General features: G+C 43.1%; 1 protein-coding gene across 4 annotated transcripts in view; it reads right to left on the reverse strand.

The window, feature by feature from the left end:
• The window catches only part of CTNNA2 (catenin alpha 2), a 957,624-nt gene that overhangs the window by 477,274 nt on the left and 474,570 nt on the right, over positions 1-5,780 (reverse strand). The gene's annotated exons all lie outside the window — the stretch shown is intronic.

Consider the following 5,780-nt stretch of genomic DNA (forward strand, 5'->3'; position numbering starts at 1 on the left):
AAAAAAAAAAAAAAAAAAAAAAAGCCTGAAAACCTCTCTCTCTCTCTCTCTCTCTCTATATATATATATATCTTGAACAGTTGAGCATCTTCCAATATGCTGGTGATACAAATTCATAGTGGATGAGATTTACAGTGACTTTTGAATAGTTGATTGTAAATGAAGAGTAGCAAAAGCTTCTTCTGGAATAAGAGGTAATTTCCCATCAAGGAAAATGCACCCCCCTCCCCCAGCCAACCCCATCTCCCGTGATAGATTAAAGCCTTATAATTCCAAGCATAGTCTGAGAACCAGTAGCTTCATCATCTCCTTAGAAAGGCAGATCTCAGCCTTTCTACCCCAGAACTACCAAATCATAATCTGCATTGACAGAGCCCCAGGGGATTAGTGTGCCCACTAAAATTTGGGCAGTGGCAGCCTAGAGCACTGAAGTGGTACCCTCGTGCCAGACCATGAGTATATATGACTAACAAACTGCTCTGATCTCATGTGACACAGAGTGTGTCCATTCCCAGGGGGGCTGATCAGAACATAAGAATTTCTCCTCACCAATAGGTCATTAGAACGTAAGAGTTTATCATTTTTTTCAAATAAACTTACAAATTTTTAGATTGCAGTGTGAACTTACAGTGTAGTAAATATAGGTATAGCCCACATAAACAATGGTGGCTTCAGACAGACAAAAGTTTTTAAGAATGTGAAAGAGCTCAGCATTTTAGAGAGTTTTAGAATGGCTGTTGTTACAAATGGAAGCTCTATCAGCCTGGAGGTAATACGTTCAGGAGAGAGTCCATGGCCCCTTCCCTGAGGCGCCTCCCACTGGAAAGGTATCTGGGATAGAAATAACTCTGTGGTATTAAGTCACTGGAACTGAGGCCCATTGGTTTCCCAGCATAATCTGGTCTCCCCTGAAAAAAATATGAAACACCCGTGGAGGCCTACAATCATTACATAACCAGAGGAGCTAACAGGATAGAATTTTCTGTCGCTAAAAAAAATTGCTTTCATGTCAGAAGTTTTCAGACTCCCTTCCCCTCATAATCACACTCAATGCTCAGAATATTTCCACGTTCAGTTTATTCCCGGAATGTGGCTGCTGGCATTGTGGAAACCCACATCTTGATAAGATATCTCCCTGTTGGCAGTATCTCTTCAAAAACATCATCTCAATTTTCAGGGCACCAACTGAAAATATCTCTTCTAATTAAAACAATGGGCGATTCACCTTTCCAATAGCTAGAGGCTCTTCTGAGATGTCATTTTATATCTTTCTAAAATACCACCAGAAAAAGTGCTTTGTAGCTCAAGAGCTAGAGGCTTTGTCTATGGAAAAATAATCAAACCAAATAAACTGTAAAACTAAGTGTGGGTGGCAATGCCCAAAAGAATAATAATTAATAATAATAATAATAATAGCAGCAAATTTAAGAGTCATAGCTAATATTTAATGAGCACTACTTATGGGCCAGGCACAATTTTAGACTCTCCTTCATTTATAGTTTCCTTACAGCTGTCCTATGAGACAGACACTAGCATTACCTGCATATCATAGATGAAGCAAGTGAAGCAGAGAGTCTGAGTAACTTATCCAAGACTGCACAGCTAGGAAGTAGAGAGGCAAGGTGAAAATTTATATTCTTATCATTGCAGTATATTCACTTTCATATTTCAGTGAGAACTGTGCGATCTGAACATACTACTACTACTATTCCCACAATGCTCCCTAAATCTAAAACAACCTCACACAAAGATTCAAAGCTTTCTCTCCAAAAGCAGAAGGGAGGTTTCTTCTTCATCTTTTAAATTACCACACCACACTGAGGAGCCTGGGGAGCTCTGTTGGTTGAGCATTCGACCCTTGGTTTCAGCTCAGGTCACGATTACATGGTTCATGAGATCGAGCCTTGCGTCAGGCTCTGCACTGACAGTGCAGAGAGCCTATTTGGCATTCTCTCTCTCTCTCTCTCTCTCTGCCTTTTGAGCATTCTCTCTCTCTCTCAAAATAAAAAATCTTATAAAAATGTTTTTTAGTTCATATTACTATACTACTCTGCATGTTTCCCGTCTCATCTGTTCCTTCTACCTTTGTGATTGATCATGTGCTTTGGTTCAGGTGGTCTGGTTGTGCTAATTCCCTAGTCCATATCAAGGGAAGGCAGGGAGAAAGGGGAGTGAACAGAAGAGGAAGCTGCACAGATGAGCTGGGCAGTCACCTTTCCCAGGAAGGCCAGATCCCTCCTGCCACACTGGGCCAACAGCACGCACAATCATGATGGCCTTTTAGGAACCACTGTGTGCATCTCAATCAATGGGAGAAATTACCTAACCTGGGAGGATAACATTCCAGGAAGGATTGTTTTCATCTAATTAAAACTACTCATCCTATTTCGCCCTGAAAGGACAAGAACGGAGACTGTTCCCAGGAGAGGTGGATGCTACAGTGAGCCCCTAAGGGCACTGACAGATCCAGACAATGGTGCCTTCAGCCTTGGGCAGGAGGACATTTAGCATGGACCCTGAAACATAGAAATGGTAGCTCTTCTGGTGACAAGCATCAGATGTAGTGTCTTCGATGGGCACCACTGGCCTGGCTGCCAAGAGTGGCTCTGAATCTTGCTGGAAATTGTAGCACAGTGGTCTGGGAAGGAAAGGTTTCCACAGGCCCAAAGGTATCCTAACGGCTAGTTTTAGAAATACATCCCAGATCCCCTGGGGACTTGTAGAGCAATTTGGAAAGTATATAAGGGGCTGGAGTTATTAAAGGAAAGGTGTAGGATAGGCGAGGACAATCCAATTACTAAGGGTTTATTATTATCCAATTCTCAGTAGTCATGCCTTAAGAGTCTTGAATTCTGCAAAGAAAGTAGGTAAGATCTGAGCTGGGACTTGGGTAAATATAAATGTCCCAGTGTCTTCCCCACTTTACCAGTATTTTGAGGACAAAATACATTTGTGTTAGTGGGTTTTTTTTAAAGCACAATAAAGGCAAGGTAGTGACATCATTAATTGGCACTTCTTTGATTTCTCTTGTCTCTTTATGGTAACTTTTGATGTGCTGACTAGGTGGAGTTCCTGTGGAATATTAAGCACCTTGTTCCTAATCATTTGGAGCTTTTAATAATGAAAAGTGCTCTGGATGGAAAACTTTGTTTAAAATTTTTCTTCATCAAACATTTATGGAATCCCACAGCTTGACATCGGAGGACATGCTTGTGGGTTCATGGAATTATAATTAGTACTAGCCCTTGATCTGAAAAACTTGTAGTAGTAATACAAGATACAGAAGCCACATATGTACACAAACACATGTACACATGCATACACATGACGGTTCATGACAGTGTGTACAGGCTCACACACGGAACAACATGGATCAAAATGTCAGACGGCCCTGGCTTCCCCTTGAATCTGCCACAAGCTTATGCCACCTGCCTTACATCATCTACTCAGAGGTCCTGAGTCTCTGCTAAAAAGAGTTACAGACTATGCAGTTTTGAAGGGATCATGGGAATCTGATAGTCTTAATTCATCTTATAAAGTCACAGTCTAAAAGGCAAAAAATAAAGTAGTCCATTTAATTTGATCCACTGATCACTGTCGGTTAAAGAAAGCTTTATCCTGTGCCTCTTGCTCCCTTAATGCATTTTCCAGGGCAGGAGAAAAAAAAAGGAGAAATACAAGATATACAAGTGGTCAGAGGGCCCCCAGCCCCAGCCCCATAGACACAGGCCTGATGCCGTGGGCAGCTGAGTGGCATCAGTGACTCTGGTGGTGCTGGCATCAGTGTTGGTGGAAGCAGCACAGGATGACAGGCCTGGTGTTGGCAATGGAAAAGACAGCACTGGCAGTAGCAACCATGCCCCAGATATCAAGCACAACAATCCTGCCAAAAACAGTGGGTGCTACTAGCTGTCACGCAGAAATTGGGACCAGCAGGAACCCAGAGGACTTCAGGAAAGGCTAGTCAATTGTAGTGTGTCACACCAAGGATGCTGGTGGCAGAGCTGACACTTTGTGAACTAGCTAGGGCAACAAAAAGAAGGAACAAGAAGGAATAAGACAATGGCAGAGAGTCTGCTCACCAAGAAGAATAATGTCCATAGCATATGTAAGCAACATTGGGAAATTCTCAGAGCAATTTGGGAAGCAAGTTGTGGGTCACTGTTACCCTCCTGAAAGGTGGTGTATAAACAGAAAAAGTCTATTTTGTAGCTCTTGTTGTATATTTCACAATCATTTTAGAGCTAGAACTCCTAGTCCAAAGCTCTCGACTCTATATCACGCACCAGGCTGTTGCCCAAGAAAAATGATGCCCCTCCACTTGGGAGAACTGAATTACACTTCTAGATGTGTACCTAGATTTGATGTGAACCTGAATCCAGATGGATCAGGTGGGGGGAATCTCAGTATCACTGCTGCAGGGGAAGAGGAACAGCATATTGGCTTGGAGTGGAAATACAGGTAGGGGTGCTAAAAGGAAACATGGTCTTCTGTGTAGCTTGAACCAGACTTAGGAGGAAACTGCCCAGCAAAGAGGTCTTGAGAGAAGGGTGTGGCAGAGGGAGAGGGAAGTTTGGCCCAGAAAGAAAGGCACCGCCTTTCTTCATTTTTGCCCATGATGGCCCTCTGTGTATTCTAGATGGCTACTGAGAAAGAGGCTGAGGTTTTCACTTTCCCTTTAAGAGGCAAAAGTAATGGTAGACTGGTTCCCTCCGTGTGTCCCAGCTGACTACCCACCTGCTATCAGATGTAACCTTAAAGAGCAAATAGTTCCGTGATCTGCATGGAAATTAAGGGTGGCATATTTTTCCAAGTTGAATAAAAAGATGCTCTGTCAGTCTAAATATTCTTTTTCAGAAGCCACAAAGGGAAAAAGGGTGAAATTTTTGTTCCAGCGCTGCATTCTGCTTTAAGTAGGCAATTATAGGGTATAATCTTCTGAATCAACACCAGTGTTCATTTAAATCAAATAATTATAACTTGTGGGTTTTTCCCCCAAATGGTCCCCTGAGAGATTGCAAGTCCATCTCCAAAGCACATGGGTTCCAAGATCTGAAATCCTCAAAGTTGAAGCCTGGAATACAAAATACATGAGTAACATACTCTCCATTGCCTAAAGAAGCCTAGACTCATTGGTGTGGCATTCTGAGTCCAAAGGTCTGACCCAGGAGCCTCAGTTTCCATTGCTTCCTTAGTGGAAAGATGTGAGGCCAGTGTCAGCAATGGGGCAGACAGCATGGTCCTCAGGGATGAAGAAGGGACAGGGGGTCAATGAGAATGTGATCTTGAGGCCATTCTTAGAATGGAAATCTCTGAGAGGCTTGAGGCTTGAGATGGAACTTGGAAGTTAGGAAGAGGTACCTTGGGAGGAGACAATGAGAGGATGAGGATGGGGAGCGACAGGGAAGCCAGGGGGGCTGAGCTCAAGCTAGGATTCTGAGAAGTTCCTTAATGTTCAAGCCAAATGAGGGTACATCACAGAAGTATCAGTGGTGGCAGCAGCAACCCAATGTGGCCATCTCAGAAGAGCCTTTCTAGGGGCACCTGGGTGGCTCAGTCAGTTAAGTGTCCAATTTCGGCTTAGGTCATGATCTTACAGTTTGTGAGTTTGAGCCCCACATTGGACTCTGTGCTGATAGCTCAGAGCTTGGAGCCTCCTCTGGATTCTGTATCTCCTGCTCTCTCTGGCCCACCCCACTTGCACTCTGCCTCTGTCTCTCAAAAATGAATAAATGTTAAAAAAAAAAAAAAAAAAAACGGATTTTTTTAAGGGGGCAAAG

Source organism: Crocuta crocuta, unplaced genomic scaffold, assembly GCF_008692635.1.
Source record: "Crocuta crocuta isolate KB4526 unplaced genomic scaffold, BGI_CrCroc_1.0 scaffold348, whole genome shotgun sequence".
Taxonomy (NCBI): domain Eukaryota; kingdom Metazoa; phylum Chordata; class Mammalia; order Carnivora; family Hyaenidae; genus Crocuta; species Crocuta crocuta.